The sequence below is a fragment of the Sminthopsis crassicaudata genome, chromosome 3, assembly GCF_048593235.1.
Source record: "Sminthopsis crassicaudata isolate SCR6 chromosome 3, ASM4859323v1, whole genome shotgun sequence".
NCBI classification, from domain to species: Eukaryota; Metazoa; Chordata; class Mammalia; order Dasyuromorphia; family Dasyuridae; genus Sminthopsis; species Sminthopsis crassicaudata.
Window position 1 is genome coordinate 426,693,298 of NC_133619.1, and position 27,198 is coordinate 426,720,495.

Consider the following 27,198-nt stretch of genomic DNA (forward strand, 5'->3'; position numbering starts at 1 on the left):
ACAATGAAAAATGCTATCCACCTCCAGAGAAAGAACTGATAGAATCTGAAAGTACATCAAAGAAAACTAATTTTTACTTTCATTATCTTTTTTTCATTTTTTTTTGGCCTATGTTTGCTTTCACATGACTAAAAAGGAAATATGATCTGCATGATTGCATATGTAAAATATATATCAAATTGCTTACTGTCTCAAGGATGGAAGAGGGAAGGAGAGGATATGGAACTCAAAAAAAATTTTAATGAATATTTAAAATGTGTTTTTATATGCAATTGGTAAAAAACAAAACATTTTAAAAAATAAAATTCTAAGTCTTCTGATTTCAAAAAACAAATTACATTTTTGCTTTAAACAATTATATATCTATATATACACCAAATTCAGCTACAAATTGCCTATACATTTAAATGAAGAAGTAGTACAGTAAAAAAAAAAAATTTTTTTTTTGTTTGGCCATAGAGCACAAACAAAAGTAGATGTTGATAAATAGCTTACATGCTATTAAACACTTCTTTTGCAGTCATTTGAAACCTATTGCATTAATTGCATTTGGTAATTTTCACTATAGTACTAAATTTGAAACATCACATTGAACCAGATGTGGTTTTAGGTTCAAAAAGAAGTTGTTATTCATAAACTATCAAGCAGAAGGGGTTGGGGGGAAGCCTTCCTGATTGTACAATGTTGCAATTTCTTAAATTTGGTGTTTATCAAAAGGAAAATGAGAACTTCCAACAAATTTGTTGGTCTGTGTGGTTTCCTGAAAGAGATAATGTCTTGGAAATTTCTGAGTTTTAAAACTATATTATTAGTGGATTTTTTAAAGGAAGCAATTAAATTTATCTATTATTGACATTGATATGAATACAGACCTAAGAATTTGTCATTGTTTTTATTCTTTGATTTTCCTTCTGTTTTCCTATTTTTACATTTCTTCCATACAAAATTTATACCACTTCCTGAAACATAGTGTGGCATAATGCATAGAACCACAGCCATGTACTCAGGATGACTTGGAACCAAGATCCACCCCTGACTCATATGTACTGTGTAATCTTGGGCACTCTTTTAACTGCTTCATGTCCCCAGGTAGATCTTTAAGATTATCAGAAAATTGTTGACTATTATCTCAGCATTGGTGGAAGACTCTCCTTCATCAACCAATAAAAGCAAAGGACTTTTAGAAGAAAAAAGTAATATTTATTATCACTTTTCATTGGATGATTTGTGTCAACAGACTTTCAACTTGACTCAAATTTTTTTTTGACATTTAAAAATAATTTTTGTTAATGCATTACAAAAAAGCTGAATTTTCTAGTAATTTTATGATAGTGTACATAACCAGAGGTTAGCAATACATGAATATAACATTATTATTATTTTACAAAATGTGAGTAATAATATAACCTATATATGTATGTGTATGCAAATAGTGTATATATAGACACATATATAGTTAATTCTTACTAATATGCTACATGACTCACAAGCTGTAGATTCATATGGTATGTGTTCATTCCCATGGTAACCATTTCTAAGATAAATTCATTTCTGAGCAATGATCCCAAAATAGTAAATTACCCTTTTTTTTTTTTTTTTGTAGATTTCTATTTTAGCAAAAAAGAGCAATTGAAAAATCTTGACCTGCTGCCTGATCAGCAAAATCAACTCAAGTTTGCATAGAAATTGTGGTTATAGATGAAGGTTTATATAGTCAATTTCAAGTAATATGGAGGTTGAGTATTCATGCTCCTCCCTCATCTGATATTTTAACCATTTAAGTAAACTAGTCCTCTGTTTCTTGATCTATAAAATGAGAGAGTCATACCAGATGATCTTTAAAGTTTCTTCCAGATGTAACATGCCAGAATTTTGATATGATTCTTGGATTTTAATGCTAACTAACATAAAATTTTTAAAAATTAATACATATATACATACTTACAATGTTTCCTTTTCTACAGGTATATAAGGAAGAATTTTGAAACTACTAACTACAAAGACAATTTTAGTGGAATACTATTGTGCTATGAGAAATGATGAGCAAGATGGTTTCAGAAAAATCTGGTAAGACATATAAATTGAGATAAAATAAAATGAGCAGAATGAGGAGGTCATTGTACACAGCAACAGCAATACTGTCACAGTAATCAACTACAAAAGACATAGCTATTTTGATCAAGACAATTCCAAAGGACCTGTGATGAAAAAAATAAATGATCTATCTCCAGAGAGAGAACTGATCAACTCTGATGTAGATTGAAGTATGCTTTAAAAAAAAAAACAAGTTTATTCTTATTGTTTTATCATGTTTGTGGGGGTTTTTTACAACATGGCTAAGATGGAAACATGTTTTGCAAACTTATATGCATAATTAAAATCAAATAAATAATCTTGATAAGGGATAAGATGACAAAAAATAAGGAAGAGAGAATTTGGAACTCAAAAAAATTTTAAATGATTAGTAATTTTTGCATGTATTTGGAAATATTTAATGATATAAATTAAAAAATGAATTTAAAAAAATTGACCACACTGAATGGTCACAATGCAACATAAGTGAATAGAACACAGGAACCCAAGAAGACCTAGATTCATATCCTGCCTCAGATACCTAACTGGATAACCCTGGCAAAATCATTTAACTTCTTTGAGTTTTGGTTGGCTTATCTGTAAAATGGACCTAATTATTACACCTTTTTTCAGATTTTGACTTGAAAGTTCAAATGAAATATGCATAATATGCCTTGGAAATCTTAAATCACTACACAAATATTAAATGCTATTATTATCTAGAGATTTCAGTTTTCTATAAATTAACAACTTAAAGCTGGCTATGGGTTTGTTGTTGTTTGATTTGGTTTAGTTGAGTTGAAGATAGAATTATCTTAAATAAGAAATTGATATCCTTGAAGGAAAGGACTATTTCTGTTCAGGGTCATTACCCCTTAGTCTGATTATTATTTTTTTCCCATTTAATTACATTTTATTTTTTTCTAATTACATGTAAAGATATATTGTATTGCTGAGAAGAGCCGAGTCTGTCATAGCTGATCATCACACAATCTTGCTGTTACAGTGTACAATGTTCTGATTCTGCTCACTTCACTCAGCATCAGTTCATGTAAGTCTTTTCAGGGTTTTGTGCTTAATTCTGTTTCTGCTGAACATTCCAAATACCTCTTGGTGTTATAGACAAGTACCTGATATTTGAGACTAGAGGCATGTGCCCATTCAGACTCTTCTAGTTTGTTAAGAGCTACACTTCAATGTCTAACTCCTAGGAAAGCAAAATTATTTTTCCTCAAAACAAGCAGTGTCAGATAAGAAACACAAACATGACAGATGAAACGGCCAAAACTCTGCTCTGTTGTTGTTGTTGGCCTCTGAATAGTGAAATAGCTATAAAAATTTGGATAGCTTTACTGTGTCCCCACATAGCTATCCAAAAATTGAGGATAATGGCATTTCTTAAATCTTCATGCAACATTGACTCTATACAAAATTATGTAGTATGCAAAGTTTGTTTTTTGGGGGATACTATTTACCCCCTACAAACACATACACACTCCCCCACACACCCCCATTCCCCCCCCACACACACCATATACTTTTGCTTTGGGCATTAGCCCCTGATTTTTAAATTCTGGAAATCCTGCTTTCCATTTTTAGAATGCTATGTCTGCCAAGATCTTTCATTTCTTTTTTTTAATTATTATTTTTAATAGTTTTTATTTACCAGATATATGCATAGGTAATTTTACAACATCGACAATTGCCAAATTTTTTGTTCTAATTTTTCCCTTCCTTCTCTCCCCCCACCTAGATGGCAGGTTGATCAATACATGCTCAATATGTTAAAATATTTTAATACAATATATGTATACATGACCAAACAGTTGTTTTGCTGCCCCAAAAGAATCAGACTTTGAATTAGTGCACAATTAGCCTGTGAAGGAAATCCAAAATGCAGGCAGACAAAATTAGAGGGATTGGGAGTTCTATGTAGTGGTTCATAGTCATCTCCCAGAGTTCTTTTGCTGGGTGTAAGCTGGTTCAGTTCATTACTGCTCTACTGGAACTGATTTGGTTCATGTCATTGTTGAAAATGGCCACATCCATCAGAATTGATCATTATAGTAATGCTGTTGAAGTATACAACGATCTCCTGGTCCTGCTCATTTCACTCAGCATCAGTTCATGTAAATCTCTCCAGGCCTTTCTGAAATCATCCTGTTGGTCATTTCTTACAGAACAATAATATGTCATAATATTCATATACTACAATTTATTCAGCCATTCTCTGATTGATGGGCATCCACGTAGTTTCCAGTTTCTGGCTACCACAAAGAGGGCTGCCACAAACATTCTTACACATAGAAGTCCCTGTCCCTTCTTTAAGACAAGATCTTTCATTTTGCTCCAGAAATATTCTACTGTATGACATGTAGACATTATTTTGTAATAGATCAAGTCACATAGTGAAGATAAAACACATTCTTTGAACTATAGTAATGCAGAGAAAATGTACAATTTTAAAATCTCGCCTGAAGTCCAAAACTTTTCAAATCTTGCCTAATTCTGTTTCTGCTGAATATTACAATTAACTCTCCCTCTCCAGATTTAGGCCCCTATTCTAAATCACACAGAACTTGTTATTCTTGACTGGAGATTCCCATGTAATCTCTTTCTTATTGTCACCTATCTGCCCCAGGTCCAATATAAATATGCTGTCATTGCTATTTATTGTTAACCTCTTCCTCTAACCATTCAATGAATATTTGCTTTTTAACCAAATGAATCTGCAATTATTAGAATTTCAGGGGATTTGAGAGGTAATTTTTAGTTAGAGGAACCATCTCTCAAGTCATATTAAGGCAATGTAGATAAAGCTCATTACCTGAATAGAAAAACTGTGGGTTCAAATCCTGCTTCTAGTCCTAAAGTAGAGGAGTCAGTTAATTTCTCTTCACCTCAATTTTCTCATCTGTAAAATGCATATTGATACCCATCTTATCATGAGGCTCAAGTACAATAAAGTTTGAAAAGAACCATACAAATAAAATCATTTTTCAGTTGAGGAAAATGAGGACCAGAGAGGTTTAATAGGTAATAAAGATAAACAGATTAAGGAATTACCTATTTGTAGCACTAAACCTGAGGCTACTCTGTCTGACCTTTTCAATGAAGGAAGGCAATTCCATTGCAGAGGAGAGAAAGCTTCTTCTTCCAATGCCAAGTAAGACCTAAACCCCAATTGTTTTTCTAATCTAGCTTCCAACAGCAGGGGTTAGACACATTTATTGGAAACATCTGAATAATGGTCAAAATAGCATAATTAAGAGGGGGTCTACATCCTGGGGTAACTTCTGTGTATGTGCACAATCTCCATTCTTTCACTTTACATCCACTAAGTAACTTTTTTGGGAAAGAAAGAGCTCTTTTTATATGTGCTCTAATTCCCAGTCTGAAAGGATAGGTCTTGGATTCCAGGTTCCAGGATCTAGCCTTCTAAAGGACAAAGGCAGATTTCCCAGGCAGCTCCAACCTTAGGATTGCCCTAGAGTTGCGTATAATACAAGAGTTTGGAAATTTCACCTTCTGTCAAGAGAAAGAACAGTATCAGAGTAGCACTGGTTGAAGGAACAGGAATCACACACATAGCACCCTAAACTTGAAGAGCATCAAGCAACATAAACCAGACCACAGGGAGATACAATAATCTAAGCCTGGTCCTACTTTCATACATTATTGGCATGGTACAATTCTAATGGGCAGGGGAAACTCAAGTTTATTTTCTTATTGGTGGACCCAAGCTCTTATGATAGTTGGCTGTTCAAATGAGACTTTTCAACAATTGGTAGGATGACAGGACATTTTAAAAACTACCCCCAACTAATGGGTGTGGTAATTTTTGCAAGATATGGGTCTAATGGGAGTGGTAATTTTTGTAAGATCAGGTGTATCTTTTCTTCTACTAGATTAAAGAAACTTTAATATTTTTATATAAAATTACAGCTTACAAAAAAAACTTTGTGTACAAATATATAAAAGTTACAAAAGCTATGGGAAACCTAGGCTATTTGAAGCTTGCTATTGATCTCATCACTAGCTCTAGGAGCATATCTGGGATTTTCCACAATCCTTATATATTGCTAGTTGTTAACTTTTATGGATATTGTCTCAGGCAGATTTTAACATAAAAGAAGTTCCTTTTTACATAAAGTCTTAACAGCTTCTAAAAATGCTTTCTTCACAAAAATCCTCTAAGATTAAGTTATGCAAATACTAAATATCTGGAGCCTGTTATCTGGAGAGAAGGAAACATCTTCAAAGAAGATAATGTAGACTAGTAGTTAAGGTTAGAGTGAGGAGAACCGAATCTGAAACTTTCCTCAAATGCTTGTTTGTTTGTAATCATGCTTAAGCAACAACTATTCAGGTTCTGTTTGGACTGCATGGAAAAAATTATTTCTGTTAAAGATCAACTTAAATGAAGAGCTCATGGGGCTAAGTTTGTCCCCTAACCATTTTATTTATATTTAAATTAATCATCATTCTATGCATGTAGCCCCCATAGTGGGCTTAGAGCATTGGCTTACATTCATTTTCTCTTTGTGCTTCCTCGAAGATAGAAAGCTCAGCTAGTCAAAATTAAGTGAGTCATAATTTCTTTCATTTGGACTTGGACACAAAACCCAAGGGCAGCTGGTGGTGTGTGAAGATGTTTAAGCAGTAGTTTCAATTACTAGCAATAAAGAGAACTAGTGTCTCCAGAGAAAGTTAGGAAAATTAACAAGAAATGTCCACATTTTTTCTTTTGCTCTTCACTGGCATAATATATGCTTAATAATTGTTTTTTAATCAAACTAATTTGCCTCAACGCAATGAGTTAATCCTAATTCCACGTGGGGCACAGTTGTCAGTATAATATCTCTGTAGCTCCAGACAAAACCTGTTCTCTTTCCCTTTTTTTTTTTTTTTTTTTTTCCCTGAGGCTGGGGTTAAGTGACTTGCCCAGGGTCACACAGGGCTGGTGCACCTAGCTGCCCCCTCTCTTTCCCTTTCAATACTGTCTTCTTTGCTATGCTGATATCTTAGATAAACATAGTTGCACTTGAAGAATATAGGATAGATTTGTAGACATTTGACATTTCATCCTGAGATTTGCCATCATCATGGCATTCATATGACACTACAATTTGTAAATCACTTTACATCTACCATCTCATTTAAGTCTCACAAGACTCCACTGAAATAGACACCACAGTTACCATTCTCCCATTTTGACATATAAGGAAACTGAAGAAGAGTTAAGTGACTTGCCCAAGGTTACACAGTTACCTAGTTTTTTCTTTACTTATTATTTATTGATTTTTGAACTGAATTTTTGAGCTTCCTAAATTTAAGTACAAGCAGAGGTAGCTCCAAGTAATGCTTTAAGAAGACAACTTTCAGGAGCAGCTAGGTGGTGCAATGAATAGAATACCAGGCCTGAAGTCAGGAAGACCTGAATTCAAATCAGACCTCAGACACTTAACACTTCCTAGCTGCCCCAATTGCCTCTGAAAAAAATAAATAAATAACTACAAGGGAAGAGAAAGGTATATACAAAAATATTTTACTATACAAAAAGGTTATATTATGGTAATTTTCTCTGCTTATTACACTGCAATTACGCTGTTAAAACAATTAACTTTATTTTTCTTGTTAAAAATTAGGTAAAATGTTTAGATGTATAATACTATAGCCCTGATCATTCTGATGGTAATCTTTTTTAAACTTCCTTTCTTTTTTCTTAATATTCATTTTTTCCAATTTTTCAAAATTTATTCTTTCTCCATAGTTTTAAAGTCATATAGTTAAAAATGTTGTATTTGTTAGCTACTGTTAAGGTTTTTTTAGGTTATTCGATGTTAGGGAACATATTCAAAGTCATCAAAGAGTTTTTTTATTTAATTGGCCTTAATGAAAATCCATCTTGGGTCAGGATGCTCTGGATATGTCTCAACTTTCTGGGTCACCCCAAATAAATCATTTATTCTCATGGTTCCTTCCCTCCTCTTTCTCCCCAATAATGCTCTAATAATTTACAAAACAATTGCTTTTCTTTATCTTACTAGGAAATAATATCAGAGAAATAGATTAGTTTAGGTAGTATTGTCATCTTTCTTATATTCGATTGGCCCATCTAAGAGCACTTAATGTTGTTCCAATTGTTTAGATCTCACTTTATTTGTGTGGAAAGTGTTTTGTAGTTTTACTCATATAGTTCCTGACTTTCTTTTGGCAGATAGATTCCCAAATATTTTATACTATCAGCAGTTGTTTTATTTTTTAATTTTTAGTTTTTAAATTTACTATTTCTAAATTTGAAACATCAAATTTAACATAAAGTTTTATATCCCAAACATTAAATTTTCTTTTTTGTGTTTTTTTTAATTATAGTTTTTATTTACAGATATATGCATGGGCAATTTTATAGCATTGACAATTGCCAAACCTTTTGTTTCAATTTTTCCCCTCCTTCCCTCTACTCCCTACCCCAGATGGTAGGTTGACCAATACATGTTAACTATGTTAAAGTATAAATTAAATACATAATTATTTTGCTATACAAAAAGAATCATACTTTGAAATAGTATACAATTAGCCTGTGAAGGAAATCAAAAATTCAGGAGGACAAAAATAGAGGGATTGGGAATTCTATGTAGTGGTTCATAGTCATCTCCCAGAGTTTTTTCCCTGGATGTAGCTGGTTCAATTCATTACTGCTCTATTGGAACTGATTTGGTTCATCTCATTGTTGAAGATGGCCACGTCCATCAGAATTGATCATTATATAGTATTGTTGTTGAAGTATATAATGATGTCTTGGTCCTTCAGCAGTTATTTTAAATGGATTTTCTCTTTGTATCTCTTGCTGTTGGATTTTGTGGGTGATGTATAAAAATGCTGAGGATTTATGTGAGTTTATTTTGTATCCTACAACTTTGCTAAAGTTGTGGATTATTTCTAATAGCTTTTTAGTAGAATTTCTTGGCGTTTATTATCATATCATCTTCAAAGAGTGATAATTTGGTTTCCTCATTACCTACTCTAATTCCTTTAATATCTTTCTCAACTCTTATTGCCAAAGCTAGCATTTCTAGTATAATATTGAATAGTAATGGTAATAGTGGGCAAACTTGTTTCAGTATTGATCTTATTGGGAATGGTTCCAGTTTATCCCCATTACATATGATGCTTACTGATGGTTTTAAATAGATGCTACTGACTATTTTTCAGGAAAAGTCCATTTATCCCTATACTCTCAAGTGTTTTTTAATAGGAAAGGATGTTGGATTTTATCAAATGCTTATTCTGCATCTATTGAGATGATCATATGTTTTTTATTAATTTGGTTATTGATATGGTCAATTATACTAATAGTTTTCCTAATATTGAACCAGCCCTGCATTCCTGGGATAAATCCTACTTGGTCATGGTGTATTATTCTGGGGTATCATCCCCAGGATGATTTTCTGTAATCTTTTTGCTAATATTTTATTTAAGATTTTTGCATCAATATTCATTATGGAGATTGATCTATAGCTTTCTTTCTTTGTTTTCAATCTACCTGGTTTGGGTATCAATACCATGTTTGTGTCATAAAAGAAATTTAGCAGGAGTCCTTCATTCCCTATTTTTTCAAATAGTTTATATAACACTGGAGTTAATTGTTCTTCAAATGTTTGGTAGAATTCACATGTAAATCAATCTGGTCCTGGGAATTTTTTCTTAGGGAGTTGATTAATAGCTTATTCTATTTCTTTTTCTAAGATGGGACTGTTTAACCAATTTACTTCTTCCTCTGTTAATATGGGTAAGGCATATTTCTGAAGTTATTCTTCCATTTCATTTAAGTTATTGAATTTATTGGCATAAAGTTGGGCAAAGTAACTCCTAATTATTGCTCTAATTTCCTCTTCATTAATGGTGAGTTCTCCCTTTTAATTTTTTTTTTTTTTTTTTTTGGAGGCTGGGGTTAAGTGACTTGCCCAGGGTCACACAGCTAGGAAGTGTTAAGTGTCTGAGACCAGATTTGAACTTGGGTCCTCTTGAATTCAAGGCTGGTGCTCTATCCACTACGCCACCTAGCTGCCCTCTCCCTTTTAATTTTTAAGACTAACAATTTGATTTTCCTCTTTCCTTTTTCTAATCAAATTTACCAAGGGTTTATCTATTTTGTTGTTTTTTTTCATAGAACCATCTCTTATTTTTATTTATTAATTCAATAGTTGTTGTTGTTTTTTTACTTTCAATTTTATTAATCTCTCCTTTTATTTTTTGAATTTCAAGTTCAGTGTTTGCCTGGGGGGTTTAAATTTGCTCTTTTTCTAGCTTTTTTAGTTGCAAGCCTAATTCATTGATTTTCTCTTTCTCTTTTTTTATGCAAGAAGGCCTCTAGATATATAAAATTTCCCCTTATTACCACTTTGGCTGCATCCCACACATTTTGGTATGATGTCTCATTATTGTCATTTTCTTGGATGAAATTATTAATTTTGTCTATGATTTGCTGTTTCACCCAATCATTTTTTAGGATGGGATTATTTAGTTTCCATTTTTGGGGGATCTATTTTCCCTGGATTTTTATTGAATATAACTTTTATTGCATCATGATTTGAAACTGATGCATTTACTATTTCTGCCTTTCTGCATTTGAATTTGAGATTTTTATGTTCTAATATATGGTCAGTTTTTGTATAGGTTCCATAAATTGCCAAAAAGAAAGTGTATTCTGTCTCCATTTAGTTTTCTCCAAAGATCTATCATACTTAACTTTTCTAGTCTTCTATTTACCTCTTTAATTTCTTTCTTATTTATTTTGTGGTTTGATTTATCTAGTTCGAGAGTGCAAGGTTGAGACCTCTCACTATTATAGTTTTGCTGTCTATTTCTTCTTATAGCTCTCTTAACTTCTCCTTTAAGAATTTAGATGCTACACCACTTGGTACACATATGTTTAATATTGATATTGCTTCATTATCTTTGTTTACCCTTTAGCAAGATATAGTGCCCTTCCTCATCTCTTTTAATTACATCAATTTTTGCTTTTGCTTGATCTGAGATCAGAATGGCTAGCCCTGCTTTTTTTTTTTTTTTAACTTTACCTGAAACATAGTAGATTCTGCTCCAGCCTTTTCCTTTACTCTGTATGTATCGCCCTGCTTCAAGTGTGCTTCCTGAAAACAACATATTGTAGGATTCTGGCTTTTAATCTAGTCTGCTATCGACCTCTGTTTTATGGGGGAATTTATCCAATTTACATTTATGGTTAAAATTACTAATTCTGTACTTTCTGCCATCCAATTATCCCCAAATTATGCTTTTCTCTTTTCTTTCCCTCTTACCCCCTTCCCCAGTATTAGATTTATGAGCATCACTTGCCTCATGCAGCCCTCCCTCTTTAGGATCCCTCCCCCCACTTTAGAGTCCCTCCCCTTTTTTTAACCCTTTCCTTACAATTTCTGTATTCCTTTCTATTTAGTTTACTCCTTCCCTTTTCACTTTTCCCCTCCCACTTTTCAATGAGGTGGGAGAAGTTTCTCTGTAAATCTAATATAATATCTAATATTTTTCTCTTTAAGTCAATTTTCATGAGAGTAAGATACACACTATGTTCACCCCCCCTCCCTTCTTTCTCTCAGATACAATAGGATTCCTTTGCCACTGTGAGATATAGTACCTCCACTTTTTCTTTTTTCTGGTACAATTTCCTTTCCCCCTCTAGCTTCTTTTTAATATTATAACAGCAAAACCAAGTTATACATATATTCTGTATATATATGCATAACAGAAATATAATTCCCAAGACTTCTTTTTACCTTTTTATGTTTCTCTTGAGTCCTATATTTGGAAGGCAAGCTTTTTATTTAGTCCTGTTTTTTTTTTTTTTTCCCATCAGAAATAGATAGAATTCACCTATTTCACTAACTGTCCATCCTCTTCCATGAGAAAAAAAAAAAGCTCATTTAGGCTGGGTAGGTTATTCTTGGCTGCATACCAAGTTTCTTAGCCTTTCAGAATATCAGATTCCAGGCCCTTCAATCCTTTAATGTGAATGCTGCCAGATCCTGACTAATCCTTATTGTGACCCATCTGTATTTGAATTGTTTTTTTCTAGCTGCTTCCTTGGTTTGATAGTTCTGTAATTTAGCCATAATATTTCTGCGAGTTTTGATTTGGGGATCTCTTTCAGTAGCTGATTGATGAATTCTTTCAATGTCTGTTTTATCCTCTGTTTCTATGACATCTGGGCAGTTCTCTTTGATGATTTCCTGAAAAATAGAGTCTAAGCTCTTTTTTTCATCATAATTTTCAGGAAGTCCAATAATCCTCAGATTATCTCTCCTAGATCTATTTTCCAGGTCTGTTGTTTTCCCAAGTAGGTATTTAACATTTTTTTCTATTTTTTTTCTTTTCTTTTCTTTTTTTCTTTTTTTTTTTTTTTTTTTTTTTTTTTTTGGTTCATTTCCATTTGTTCAATTCTGAGTTTTAATGAATTATTTTCTTTATTTACTTTTTAATTTCTTTTTGTAATTATGCATTTGAATTTTTAAATAAGCTGTTTTGTTCTATGAAATTTTTTCCCATGTCACCTATTTTATTTTTTTAAAGAGCTATTTTCTTTTTCCATTTCACTAATTCTGTTTTTCAAGGAGTTGAGTTTTTTATCCACTTTATCTTTTAATAAATAGGATGACTTATCCAGACCCTCTTGCAAAGCTTCCCTTTCCTTTTCCCATTTTTCTTCTAGCTCTCTTATAAGAGCTTTTTAAAATTTCTTCTATAATAGCCTTGTGTGGTGGGGACCAGGTCATATCCCCCTTTAGGGTTTCATCTAAAAATAATCTGTTTTTAGTCTCTTCAGTGTTTGAAGTCTGCTCTCTTTCAGTATAGAAGCTATCTATAGATAGATTCTGCTTTAGCTTTTTATTTATTTTTGACAAAAAACAAACAAACAAACAAAGAAACAAACAAAACCACTGCAGTCTGCTTTTGGGGCAGTCTGGTATTACCAAGCTTCCTCTATAGACAACAGAAAGTAACAGTGAAGCAGCAGTGGGACAGCAATTATTGAACTGGGATTAGGGGTTATGCTCTGAGATTGTGCTGAGTACCTCCCAGTGCTGGGTGGGTGTGGCCAGGTCCTAAGAGACGCTAGCATTTGGGGTTGTAGTATTTACCTTTTGCATGTATAGCTTCTCTGCTAATCTACTGGCTTGCTGCCAGAGCAAAGTAGTTCACATTATGGTCAAGTTCTCTCTGCAAATTTTCCACTAGCTGAAACCCCACTCTGCCCTGCTCCAGTCTGCTCAGCATGAGCTGCCTTCTCTGCTGTCACTGCCAACTTGCCTGATGCTGCACCTAGCCTAACCATCCCCACTTGGAAGCAAAACCAGACCTTTTCTGGTGAATTTTGAGAATATCTTCTGTTGGTAATGTGTTGTACTCCCAACATTCAAGGGTTTTGACTGTCAAACAGTAATTCCAAAGCCTTTCATAAAAGAATAGTCTAAGAGTAAGGAAGAGTTTAGATAGACATGTGTGTCCTCCCCACCATCTTGGCTCCACCCCTAAACTTCATTTCTTTTAGGCAGATTTGAGATAAGATTCAGATACAAGGTGGAACTAGGACAAAGATTATGATTTTCTAATAGTGAAAGAGTGAAAATCTATGTCATAAAATTTGTCTGGAGCAATGTGGTGATGTTCTCTGATCAGAAAGAAAAATAGACCAAAAATCTAGTAAAGAATGTGAGATATAATGTTAGTCCTGCAGTAAAGTATGTAGTTAATATTAAAGAAGGCAATATTATTGAATGAGACTTATAATGATGGTGTGCAAAGACCCTAAGATGTGAAATCACAAATAGTCACAAACCCTTGGTTCAAATTTCCCTCTGTTAATAACAAACTTGTATGATTTTTAGGAAAGTCACTTAATTTCTTTGGGCATTTGCTTCTTCACTTGCAAAACGAAGGTGTTAGACTAGATAGTCTCTAAGATCTTTTTTCAATTATAAGTCCTATGGTAATGGTATATTCATTTGAAATGTTAAAAGAGAAAGCTTAATAAGGGATTTGCTTTATAAAGTTTCAGGGCCAAAGAAGGAGTGAATTTCAATTGTGTTTTTCAGATGCAGAATATGCTTCAAACAATTCTAGATCAGCAGCTGTTGCAGAACCCAAGTCTCCACATCTTTTCATACTGTTTGGGTGTTTTGTCCAAGTCTTCTTATGAATCTCCTACCAGGAGTCCCTCTCATATTATGGAGGTCTTCCTTCTTTTCCATCACTTGCCATTTTTTGGTCACCATGAAATAATATATATTTGCTTCTCAGTTTTGCCACTTGGCCAACTAATATCCCTTTCTAGTCATAGTTGATAATATTACTATGTAATTTCTCCAAGATAACAAATTTCAGCCTATCCAGATCTACAATTTATCTTTTCATTGCCTTTTTCATGCCTGGCATCTTGAATTCTTTGGAGACTGGTATTCCATCCATACTTGGTAGCTCAATACCATCCTTACAATCTTTGTTTCAAGAAGAAGTCTGGAATCATTAGAAACACTACATGATTTTTCAGCTTGAAACTAGCCAGCTCTCTTCTGCCTATTCAATTCTGGGTCCAGCTCATTGTATCTGAAGTGTCCATCTCAGATCTATATCTAGTTTATTGATAAATAGCCTGATATGCAACATGAGGAAGTAGAAATGGAACCAAGGAAAACAAAGCTGTAGAAAGAAACTAGATTAGATCACTTATACACAGAAGTCCATACTGAAGGAGGCATAATTTTTAGGTCACTAAGGGGGTATGAAGTTATATTAAAAAAGGAAAGAAACCAAGTATTTGGAAAAAGAAAATCACATATGTTATTATTACCCAAAAAGAGGGCTGGTAAGGAAACATTAGTAATTATAGACCCATATTTGTGTTTTCTTAACTCTACAAAATAGTCAAAGGAAAAATCTACATGTTAAGCAAGGATATTTTTGCTAAGAAGTATAAGAAGAAAACAGAAGTTTTATAAATGATAACCTACAGTAGAACACATTTTTACAGTCACAAAATGGATAAAAGGTAAAGAAAATACAAGATACATTGGCCTTATTGCTTAATTATTATAAAACCTCTAAAAGAGCTCATTTAAAACAAGTTGTCTCCTAAGCATCTGTTGAAGTGATTCAATATTTCTCAAAATAATTAATAACAGAGATAACAGTGACAATAATCCTTTGGTTTTGTGCCAAGCAAAGAAAATAGAAAAATAGGTTCACCAAAGTTTTTTACTGCTATCACTGAGGCTATGCAGAGTACAGAAGAGAAAGGAATGATATTCTACAGATGATGAGGTACTGCAGATGTTTCTCTTTCAGGATGCCATAATGCTGATTGCATCAAGCCCTGGGACACTGATTGCTAAATAAACCTACGTCACATGATATCTAAAGCAACATGATGAAGACTATAAATTCTGGCAAACTTAAATGGGAATAAAGGATAAAGAACCAGAAAGGATTTCCAGGGTAACTTTAAAAATGATGCCAATTTAAATCTAGCTTGTAGAAGTCATATCTCTCTAAGTTTATGCAATAGTAAAGAACATATGTTCTTTTCATCCTTGGACCAAAAAATAGTCTCATTCCTCTACCATTAAATCCCATACTTTTGAAATTTAATCCCATACTATTGAAATAATCTTGTGACTCCAGGTTCAGCTCTCCACTATTCCATGCTGCTTCTCTGATTCTTTTGTGAACCTCCTCTAGACCATATGTTCCTGTTGCCTGTCCACTATTAATAGGAGTATAGTTTGGGGTTTAAGTGAATCTCCCATAATAAGGAATAATAGAGGAGAGAATGGATAATGACGAAGATAATCTTTCCTGGTAGGACATTAGCCATATGACCTGAAGAATTAAGGGGGAAAAAATATCTATCACCTCATATCTCAATTTCCAGGGAGTTATATTAGTATGAAGATTATAGAATAATAGCCAGAATTGATCTTCTATAACTAAAGTCTCCCCCTAATGCTATGGCTGTTAATCTAACATCTGTATGTTACACTATATCTTACCACCACCACTACTATTACTGCTACTGATGGTAGTAGTTCTCCTGCCACTCCTGCTAATGCTTTTACTATTACTATGAATTAATATTTATATAGTGCTTTAAGTTATGCAAAGTTTTTTTTTTATAAATATTGCCTCAATTTATTCTCACAATTGTTGGAAATAGGTGTCTTTATTGCTTTATTTTGCAGATGAGGAAACTGCGGCAAAAGGAGGGTAAAATAGCTATTTGAGGCCAGATTTAAATTCAGGTTTTCCTGCCCCTAGTGCCAGAATTCAATTCACTAGCTGCCTCACCAATAAAAATTTCTGACCAACTGTGATTACTTGTGCTTTCTAGACCTCTCAATCTCTGTTTCAAGCCTACTCCCAACCATTTTAATCTAGAGGAATTAACCCCTGTGAAGAAGTAATCAGCTATTCTCATCAACTACTTATCAACTACCACTTTGGAGATAGGTAAGCCAGTCTAGTCAAAGCAAGTAGGAACCATAAGGAAAAAACATGATGCATATGCCAAGTGAATCAGACTACTACTACCCTTGACTACCACCTCCCCTCAGAGTATGATGAAGAAAGCTCAAAATCTGAATGCAAGGGTCCCTAGAATACCAGTACTTCTCATATCAATGGTTTTGCTTACAACTTCCATCATTTTTATTCAAGGAACCAACTTTGATGGAGATAATAATCTAACTGTTGCTCCTACTGATCCTTTAATAGCCATAATTACTAAAGACATAGATAGAAAAGAAGTTCTCTTCACAAAAGACTTTAGCATCATTAAATGTATAACAAAAATGGATATGGTTTTAACAGTGGGGAAAAAAATAAAGAAAATGTATTACCATTTGAATCCTAAGGCCCACAGGGCTTTTCCATCTGATTAGCAGATGAAAACATTCAAAAGTGTTGTTTCAGATTAGAAGGGAAGCAATAAACTGGGAAAACATTTTTATAGTCAAAGGTTCTGATAAAGGCCTCATTTCCAAAATATATAGAGAATTGACTCTAATTTATAAAAAATCAAGCCATTGTCCAGTTGATAAATGGTCAAAGGATATGAACAGATAATTCTCAGATGAAGAATTGAAACTATTTCTAGCCATATGAAAAGATGCTCCAAGTCATTATTAATCAGAGAAATACAAATTAAGACAACTCTGAGATACTACTACCCACCTGTCATATTGGCTAGAATGACTGGGAAAGATAATGCAGAATGCTGGAGGGGATATGGGAAAACAGGGACACTGATGCATTGTTAATGGAATAGTGATTACATCCAGCCATTCTGGAGAGCTATTTGGGACTACGCTCAAAAAGTTATCAAACTGTGCATATCCTTTGATCCACCAGTGTTACTACTGGGCTTATATCCCAAAGGGATTTTAAAGAAGGGAAAGGGATTTGTACATGCAAGAATGTTTGTGGCAGCCCTCTTTGTAGTGGCCAGAAACTGGAAATTAAATGGATACCCATCAATTGGAGAATGGCTGAATAAATTGTGGTATATGAATATTATGGAACATTGTTGTTCTGTAAGAAATGACCAACAGGATGATTTCAGAAAGGCCTGGAGAGACTTGTGATAAGCAAATTAGAAGAACATATGATACTTTACCTCTCAGATCTGTGGAGAAGGAAGGAATTTGTGTCCAAAGAAGTACTGTAACTCATAATAGAACACTATATAGATAATTTTGATTATATTAAGTTAAAAAGTGTTTGTATAAACAAAACCAATGCAAATAAGATCAGAAGAGAAGCAATAAATTGGGAAATCATTTTTACATTTAAGGATTCTAAAAAAAGGCTTAATTTCTAAAATAAATAGAGAATTTACTCAAATTTACAAGAATTCAAGCCATTCTCCATTTAATAAATGGTCAAAGGATATGAACAGACAATTTTCAGATGAAGAAATTAAAACTATTTGTAATCATATAAGAAGGTGTTCTAAATCACTATTGATCAAAGAAAGGTAAATTAAGACAACTCTGAGATACCACTACATACTCAGATTGGCTAAGATGATAGGAAAAGACTAGGATGAATGTTGGAGAGAATATGAATGTTTCCTCTGCTAATCAGATGGAAAAGCCCTGTGGGCCTTAGGATTCAAATGGTAATACATTTTCTTTATTTTTTTCCCACTGTCCATATCCATTTTTGTTAAACATTTGATGATGCTAAAGTCTTTTGTGAAGAGAACTTCTTTTCTATCTATGTCTTTAGTAATTATGGCTATTAAAGGATCAGTAGGAACAACAGTTAGGTCATTATCTCCATCAAGATTAGTTCCTTGAAAACTGGGACACTGATATATTGTTGGTGAACTATGAATACATCCAGCCATTCTGGAGAACAATTTAGAATTATGTTCAAAAAGTTATCACACTGTACATACCCTTTGACCCAGCAGTGTTTCTACTGGGCCTATATTTCAAAGAGATCTTAAAGGAATGAAAGGAACCCGCTTGTGCAAAAATATTTGTAGCAGCTCTTTTCATAGTGGCAAAAAACTGGCAACTGAGTGAATGCCCATTAGTTGGAGAATGGCTAAATAACATGGTATGTGAATGTTATGTGATATTATTGTTCTATCAGAAATGATCAGTAAGATGATTTTAGAGAGGCCTGAAAAAAGTCACATGAACTGATGCTAAGTGAAATGAGTACAACCAGGAGATCATTTTATATAGCAATATCAATATTGTATGGTGATTCAATTCTGATGGACCTGACTCTTTTCAACAATGAGATAATTGATGACAGTTCCAATGATCTTAAAATGAAGAGAGCCATCTACACCCAGAGAGAGGACTATGAGAACTGAATGTGGATTACAACATAAAATTCTCACTCTTTTTGTTGTTCATTTGCATTTTGTTTTCTTACTCATTTATTGTCTTTTTTAATCTGATTTTTCTTGTGCAGCAAGAGAATTGTATAAATATGTTTATGCATATTGGATTTAGCTATATTTTAACGTGTTTAACATATACTGGATTGCTTATCATGGGAGTGGAGTGGGGGGAAAGAGGAGAAAATCTGAAACACAAAGTTGTGCAAGGGTCAATGTTGCCAAATTATCCGTGTTTATATTTTGAAAATAAAAAGCTTTATTAAAAAAAAAAAAAAAAAACAGTGAGGTGATTCAGGCCCATTCTAATAGACTTGTGATGGAGAGAACCATCTGCATCCAGAAAGAGAATTGTGGGGATTGAATATGGATCACAACATAATATTCTCACCTTTTTTCTTTTTTTTGTTTTCTTTCTCATTTTTTTTCCTTTTTGATATGATTTTTCTTGTGTAATAAGATAAATGTTAAAATATGTATAGAAGAATTGTACATGTTTTACATATTGGATTGCTTGCTGTCTAGGGGAGGGAATAAGGGGAAGAGAGGGAGAAAAGTTTGGAACACAGGGTTTTGCAATGATAAATGTTGAAAATTATCTTCGCATATATTTTGCTAATAAAAAGCTATTATTGTTTTTTAAAAATGTCTCTCTCTGTCTCCTTCTCTTCTTGTCTTTTTCAAGCCACATTGAATTCCCTCTTCCACTCAGCCACTCTTTCCAAGCTTCACACCTACTCACTTTCCCTGAATCATTCCTCCCACTCAACTCAAATGTGCTCTAAAATATTCAAAATCTTCAGGCTTTTTCCACCTAGTTCTGGTTTTCTGTCCACACATCTTCAAATCCTAATCTCTAAAATGGTCATAGCCAGTGTTGGGGCTACTTATTCTTGCCTTTAAATAAAATCAGGAAATTGGAGGCAATTTCATTGCCACATAGATTTTATATCCAAAAGATTGGCATCAGAATACCTAGATATATTAGGGGTTGGGAAGGGGGGAGGAGAGAAATTTAATCAACTTCAGATGAAGGCAATGAATTAAAGAGAGAAACTACTCTTCACAGGATTGGATCAGAATCATGTAAATTCAGGCACCCATTCCCAAATACTCTGGGTTTACATGGACATTGTTTAATCCTGAGACTGAGCCCCATGAGGATTAATCTCTTTGGCTCACTGCCTTTCCCTTAAGTTGCTTTTCTAAAAAAAAATCTCCTAATATACCAGAACAACACATGGTTAGGTTTCCTGATATGTGAATAAAAGGAATCACTAGGTCTTAAATAGATACTCAAAATATTAAATATGTATTTCACCCCAAAGTAAATTCAGAAGACACAAATAATTATTAGGAAACTCATGAAAACAATCCGAAGACACATAAAAGATTCAGTCCATCAGTTTCTCTCTGAAGAGGTGAACTTGGAGTTACCATTATGGTGAATCACTACAGAATTCTAATCCAGTCCTTCTTTCCCACAAGTTTCATCAAGGTTCATAGGATTATCCTATTGGTTAAGGCTACTTACTGATAAACTCCTTCCTATCAAACTCAGGTAATCTAAATAGTTTAATGCTTTGCTCTCAAAATAGGATGTTACACATGTAAAATGTATGGGATTACCTGTCATGGGGGGAGGGAGTGGAGGGAGTGGAGGGAGGGAGGGAGGGGATAATTAGGAAAAATGAATACAAGGGATAATATTATTAAAAAAAAGATAATTGTATAAATATGCTTACATATATTGAATATTGTATAGCATATATTGGATTGCTTACTATCTAGGAGAGAGGGTGGGGGGAGGAGGGGAAAATTTGGAACACAAGGCTATGCAACTGTCAATGTTAAAAAATAATGCATGCATATTTTTTGAAAATAAAAAGTTTTAATAAAAAAAAATAGGATGTTACATAGGAACTATGTGGACTATCTTCTTTCTCCAAGAAGCAAAAATAATCCTGAAATTCCCCTTTCTCTTGAACAGTTCCAATCTCTAAATGCTCGAACATGAAAATCCTTTATTTTGGAGTTATCAGTGAAATGCTGCCCAGAAAATCTGTCTTCTTTAGCTAGATGCCTAAGTTCCATAATTAAATCCCTTCAGGAATTTAAAATTCCCCTTTCTCCACACAACACGATAGAGTTCAGGAACAGTTTCCATGAACTATGCTTGTGGACTTAATAGGTGTGTATGTTTGCCACTGCTTCAGCTAGAAATCTACCAGTGTTATTATTGTTACCATCTAGTAACTCAAAAAAGTCCACTGTTAGAATTTTTCCTCTCAGGATTTGTGCAAAGGTATATTCACTGCTGCCAAGAATTTCTACCATAAATTGCTATCAATTGTTCCTAGGAGGGAGAGGTGCACATGGGTACAAATTTTGTTCCTTCCTGCCAATCCAGAATATATATTTATTCTGACATATACTGATTTAGATTTAAAAATTCAAAAGAAAGCAAACATGAAAATAAGTTCTGGATTTACCACTCACTTTTATAGCCCAATGAGCAGTGAATTTTTTTTTCCTAAACAATTCACTTTTTACTCTCAGTCAATGGTTTTAGTAGCATTTCAGAGCACACCAGTTATCTTTATCCACTAAGTATCCATCCACCCTCATGGAGAGATACCCTTCAGGTTCCTCCAGACAAATTATACCACCCTATAATATCATTAGATTGATTGAACAACTCATAAAATTGACAATGAATTCCCCTTATCAACTCTGCTCTTTCACGAAGTTTAAGGATCCAGGTTTTATACTTTGCCCATGGAACTGGAACTGATAAAAGAAGGTTGGTAGGAATGTTAGAGAAAAGGAGATATCCAAATGGGATCTAGGCAGGGTGTTAAGTAACCAAAAAAAAAAAAAAGGGGGGGGGGAGAGTTCCTGAGATCTCATATGCTCTTAACTGATGTTTAATGGTATATGGTCGAAGGCAACATTGGGTAGGGGAAAGTCTCCCTGAGGCCTTTTCTGTTGGACTTTTGAAGTCCAGCTGGATACATATCAGCATCAGAGGTACTGATTCTGGATTACTACATTTAAGACTCAACAGTCATAGTAAATTTTAATTTCCTCTTAATGTAATATGTAGCCCAGAACTCAGAGATTTGGCTTTTTGTGGACTGTTTGATCTTGGCATACTATCTCCAAATCCTATCTTTTAGTTCTTTGTATACCCGCCCAGGGTTTCCTTTAGTTTGATGTTAAAGAAACTTGATTTGAGCTTGATAGTTAAGTTCAAATAGAAATAGTTCCCTATGGGCCAATATGAACTTAGAGAACTACAATTTAAAGTTATCTTATGTTGTATTTTTTTTAATTATCTGTTAAAAATTTTAATTTTGCTATACCTGGGAATTTTGTGATTGCTTGTGCTCAGGGTGTTGAGAGCTTGACACTACTGCAGAACGTCTCAGAATATAACTCATTTATTTGTTTCCACAGAGCTGTATAAAATAGTTCCCAACTTCCACACAAACATTTGGGATAAAAATGTGTATCAGACACAGGCCCAGGATGTAGCTAGTTCCCAAGGGTCCATAAACAATTGCACAGGTCAAGACATCCTGGAACATTCTTTGCTTCATTGGTGAAAGATTCTGAGACACTTATTGTGCTTCCAGAACAATAGTTCTCTATGGCTTATGAAGTTTCTTTTAGTGAACTATAGCCAATCATATATTCAGACCTGGAAAGTCCTCTAGTCCAATCTCTCATGTTACAGAAAATTAAGATCCTGAGAAATATGATGACTTGACATGAGTAATACATGACAGATCCAGAATCTCAAGCCAAATCCAATACTCCTTTGCTGTACCATGCTACCTTTTTATTTGCTTGCTATAAGGCTAATTCTCTCTAAAGAATAACCAGACCTACTGATAAGCTACTTCTATTGTTGTTGTAACACCAAATTGTGTAGGGCCTCCCCTTGGAAAACTTGTGAATGGCTCTGTTGTCATTTTCCATAAGTTGAGGAAGGAATTTTGTTTGCAAAAAAACATCATCAGGGGCAGCTAGGTGGCACATTGAATAGAGTACCAGCCCTGAGTAGAAGGATCTGAATTCAAATGTGGTCTTAGACACATAACACTTCCTAGTTATGTGACCCTGGGCAAGTCACTTAACCCCAATTGCCTCAGAAAAAAAATAAACAATAAAACAAACAAACAAACAAAAAGAACAGATCCTTGGTCTATAGGTTTGAGTTTTTTTTTTTTTTTAAATGTAATTGATTTCCTTTTAATTCTATGTATTTTATGCATTTAAAAAACATTATCCTAAGAAGAGGTCCATTGGTTTCACCAAAGTGGTCTTTGACACAAAGAAGAAAAGAAAGTCGTCCAAGAGAAAAAAATCAGAGAGAGCTGAATCAAGCCAACAGTCCACAAGAAAATCAAATCTATCAGGGTAAGGGGACTGCCCTGGGCAAGGCATGGGAAACAAAGCCATTTAGCAAGCTAGAAAATCAGCATGAAATAGGTCAAAGTGAAAGCAAGAAGTAGAATAAGCTGAGGCAAGATAAAGATTAATTTTAAAGACACATTTTTAAACAAAACCCTTTCTTTTTAAATATATAGCTTGCCAATCACATATACTCTTCCCCTGAGTGAGTAAGAAGATGCTGAAAGGATAACTGTGATTGGTACAGGAAGTGGGCTGATTGCTCGTTAAGAATTAAAGGTTGCAGGTACACAGTCTAAGAAGTTTGGCTCTCTAAAGATACTGAAAGAATGAAAGGAAAAAAGGCCTCTAGCCTGTTAGGTGAATTCTCTGTGGAAGATTGATGGAAAGATGTAGAACAAGAGCACAGGCCAAGAAGGTGTGGAGAAACCGTGGGAGATAAATGGGATAAGGGTGCATCCTTCTCCCACCTCATGAAAGCCACCAAAAAACAGAAGTACAAACTAAACCTTGCTGTTCACTCTGAGCCAAGAAGAATTGCCAAAGTAGTACCAGAAATAGCCATTTATGTAAGAAGTTTGATTTCCTCTGTTCAGTTAAAATTAATTGCATTTCCCAAAGCAAAACTTCATAGCATCAACAAAAAATATCCACCTATAATTCTCATAAAGCAAAAAGGGGAAGGAATCAGAAATTAGATCATAGTATATTCCAGGATTTTCTTTTAATTTCCTATATCAAATAATGCAAATAGCTAGCCAATGTTCGTTTGATACTGAAAATAAAATTTAGTCAACAAAACATTTTACTCTGACCTTGAAAAAAATCTGACTTTCTAAATTCAGTTTTGCCTATACCTACTGGAGGATAGAAGCCAAAAGCTTTTTACATAATCAGATTTCTATCTCACCATGCAGTTGCCTGAGAGCAAAACATACTGAACAAGCATCTGTGAGAAATAACAACTTTGATTGGCCAAGTAAGATAAAGCCTGGCAAATTTATGAATATCAGCCCTTCAAAGGCAGTTAATTACCTGGATGGAGTGGAAGTATTCAATATGTGGTTCTTTTTCTCCCTCCGCCTCAGCACAATGAAGTCAGTGAGTCTTCTCAGAAGAATCCAAGATCCAGAGAGACCAGATTACTCATATATGAATGATTTTATTGATGCCATTCAGTTAGAGGATGGAAACACAACTGTTTAATAAATACATGGATATATTTCTCTGACTTAACAAGTCTTGTCCCTGTTTTTTGATGATTATAGGAGATCCATCTTAAATCTGGGTAATACTGGTAATATAACCATGGTTTTTAAAGGTTATCGCATTTTTAAAATAAAATATGTTGATATCTATTATTTTCATATCATTTTGATTTCCAAATATTCTTTTCCCTTCCCTATGCAATAAACCAAGTTGCTATATTTTTATTATTGTAGGATATAAAAGAAGGTATTATGTTAAGAAAATGATAAGTATTCATGGAGACTTTAATAATTTGAAAAAAGATAACACAAATATTTGGTTTTCTCTATCACAGAGATTCTTGGACTGTCAATTTATTTTTTATAATATATTTTAAAAACTATTATAATTGGATTTTTTGTAATTTTATACATTTTATTTTATGTGTTTCTTTTTTTGTTTGTTTGTTTGTTTATTTATTTTTTTTGTTTTGGCTTGGTTTTTTTGCTGAGGCAATTGGGGCTAAGTGATTTGCCCAGGTCACACAGTCAGGAAATGTTAAGTGTCTGAGGTCATATTTGAATTTAGGTCTTCCTGACTTCAGGGCTAGTGCTCTATCCACTACCAACTAGCTGCCCCTATTTTATGTTTTTAAAAACATTTTCTTAGCATAAGTTTCACCAGAATGCCAAAGGGGTACCCTTAAAAAATTAAGAATCCATCCTCCAATAGAACACAAAACATTCCTTTTAATACTTCTGGATACTTCTTTATTCAGAAGTAATATCAAAGTTATATCAGAGTAAGCATTTCTATTCAATTTATTTGTCTCTTCCCTTTTCATTCTCCTCCTCCTCCTCTTCTTCTTTTCTTTTTCTTGTTCTTTTCCTTCACCTCTTCTTTTTTTCCTTTTTTCTCTCTTCCCTTTTCTTCTTCTCTATCTACATATATGTAGATATAGGTATATAGATATATAAATGTATGTGTGGATATATTCTAGTAAATAATTTTCAGTACAATTGTACAGAGGTATATTCTTTCAATTATGTTAATTATGTTAATGATAATGAGCTATATTGATATGGGCTATGTCTGTGTCCCCACCTGTTCTTTAGCAGCAATGCAATCATATTTCAACAGTAAAAGAAACCAAAGGAGGGAGTTTTTGGCTAATATAACTAGTTGTCCCTACTCAAAGATATGCATACTTAGACAGTTACACTGCTAGACAAAAAATAACAACAACAACAATTATTGCTAACTACATAGCAGTCTACAATATGGTTTACAAATGTTATTTTATCCTCAAAACAACCTGGGGTATAGCTTTTATTTTTATTTCCATTTTAGAGATAAAATAACAGATTGCTAGAGTTTAAGTGACTTGCCCAGGGTCACATATCTATTAATTATAAAAAACTGGATTTGAATTCAGAACTTTCTGACTCCAGATCTTGTGTTCTAGAGTTCCCATCATCACTTAGCTATCTTAACAACAGCACTACCTGATATTTCTATAGTTCTTCATGGTCTACATACATAAATTCAATTGACCTTACAACAATCTTTTGAGGAAGTTACTACAAGATAGTATTATTCTTACACTGAAAATAAAGAAACAGTCTCAGAAAGGTTGAGTGCCTTGTCTGGTCCCACAGCAAGGATCAATCTTAGCATTCAGACCCAAGGTCATTTCACCAAACTACAAGCCCAGCACCTTTTGCATTGTAACAGACTGCTTCTAAAATATTCTGTCTGATTTCCTAAGGATCTCTTCCCCTTCACTCCATTTTAGTTAGTACCTCAAATATCCTGCTTCCCTTTATGGTGTCATTTTGCTTTGTGTGAACAGCATGTACTAGCAGCAGATTTTCAAAAATGTTGTTTTATGGAGAACAGTTTTGAAAGCTGAAAAAGTTGGCTAGAGTTACTTTAGAAGCAGGTTTTACTGAGTGAGTTCATATTCTAGAATCATTCTGTGATGGCATGACTGTGACTCCTGTGATGTGGGGGAGCTGCAGTATTGTCACATGAGACTTTATATTATATATATAATTTAGTCAATTCTGTGTTATCTGTGGAAAACTTAGAGAAGAAAAATGTATAGCAAATAGCTGAAACTTGCAGATAATCCAAAGTCTTCATTTTAGTTACTAATTTCAACTTTCTTCAATAAATTTTTTTTTAGCCAAACCTGCTTGCCCATTCAACTACTGTCCCATTTTTCTCTTCCCCTTCACTTCAAAATTTATTGTAAAGTTGTCTGCCACTGATCCTTCCACTTTTTCACTACTTACTCTCCCTTCAGTTCCTTGAATCAGGCTTCCATATCCTATCCCAACGCAACCCCTATTCTAGTGATACTTTTTTTCCCATAGGGAAGCCAGTGATCTAAACACCAAATCCAGAAGCCTTTCTCTTTGGCCTCTATATGATTTTTCAGTAGTTTCAGACCACTCTTCCTGTTCAATACTTTTTCCCTATCTGGACTTCAAAGGCATCTCCTACTATCTCTCTCCATTGTTTTTTTTTTTTTTTTTTTATGTCTCTTTTGAAGTTCTCTCATTTTCTTCTTCATTCTTTAATAT

The 27,198-nt window shown here is 33.8% G+C and overlaps 1 long non-coding RNA gene across 1 annotated transcript in view; it reads left to right on the forward strand.

Annotated features, from left to right (window-relative positions):
• LOC141562788 (uncharacterized) overlaps positions 1 to 27,198 on the forward strand; it is a 32,398-nt gene that overhangs the window by 2,909 nt on the left and 2,291 nt on the right. The window contains exons 3-4 of the long non-coding RNA XR_012488245.1: positions 1,965 to 2,067; positions 3,013 to 3,124. This is a non-coding gene — a long non-coding RNA (uncharacterized LOC141562788). The remainder of the gene's footprint in view (positions 1 to 1,964; positions 2,068 to 3,012; positions 3,125 to 27,198) is intronic.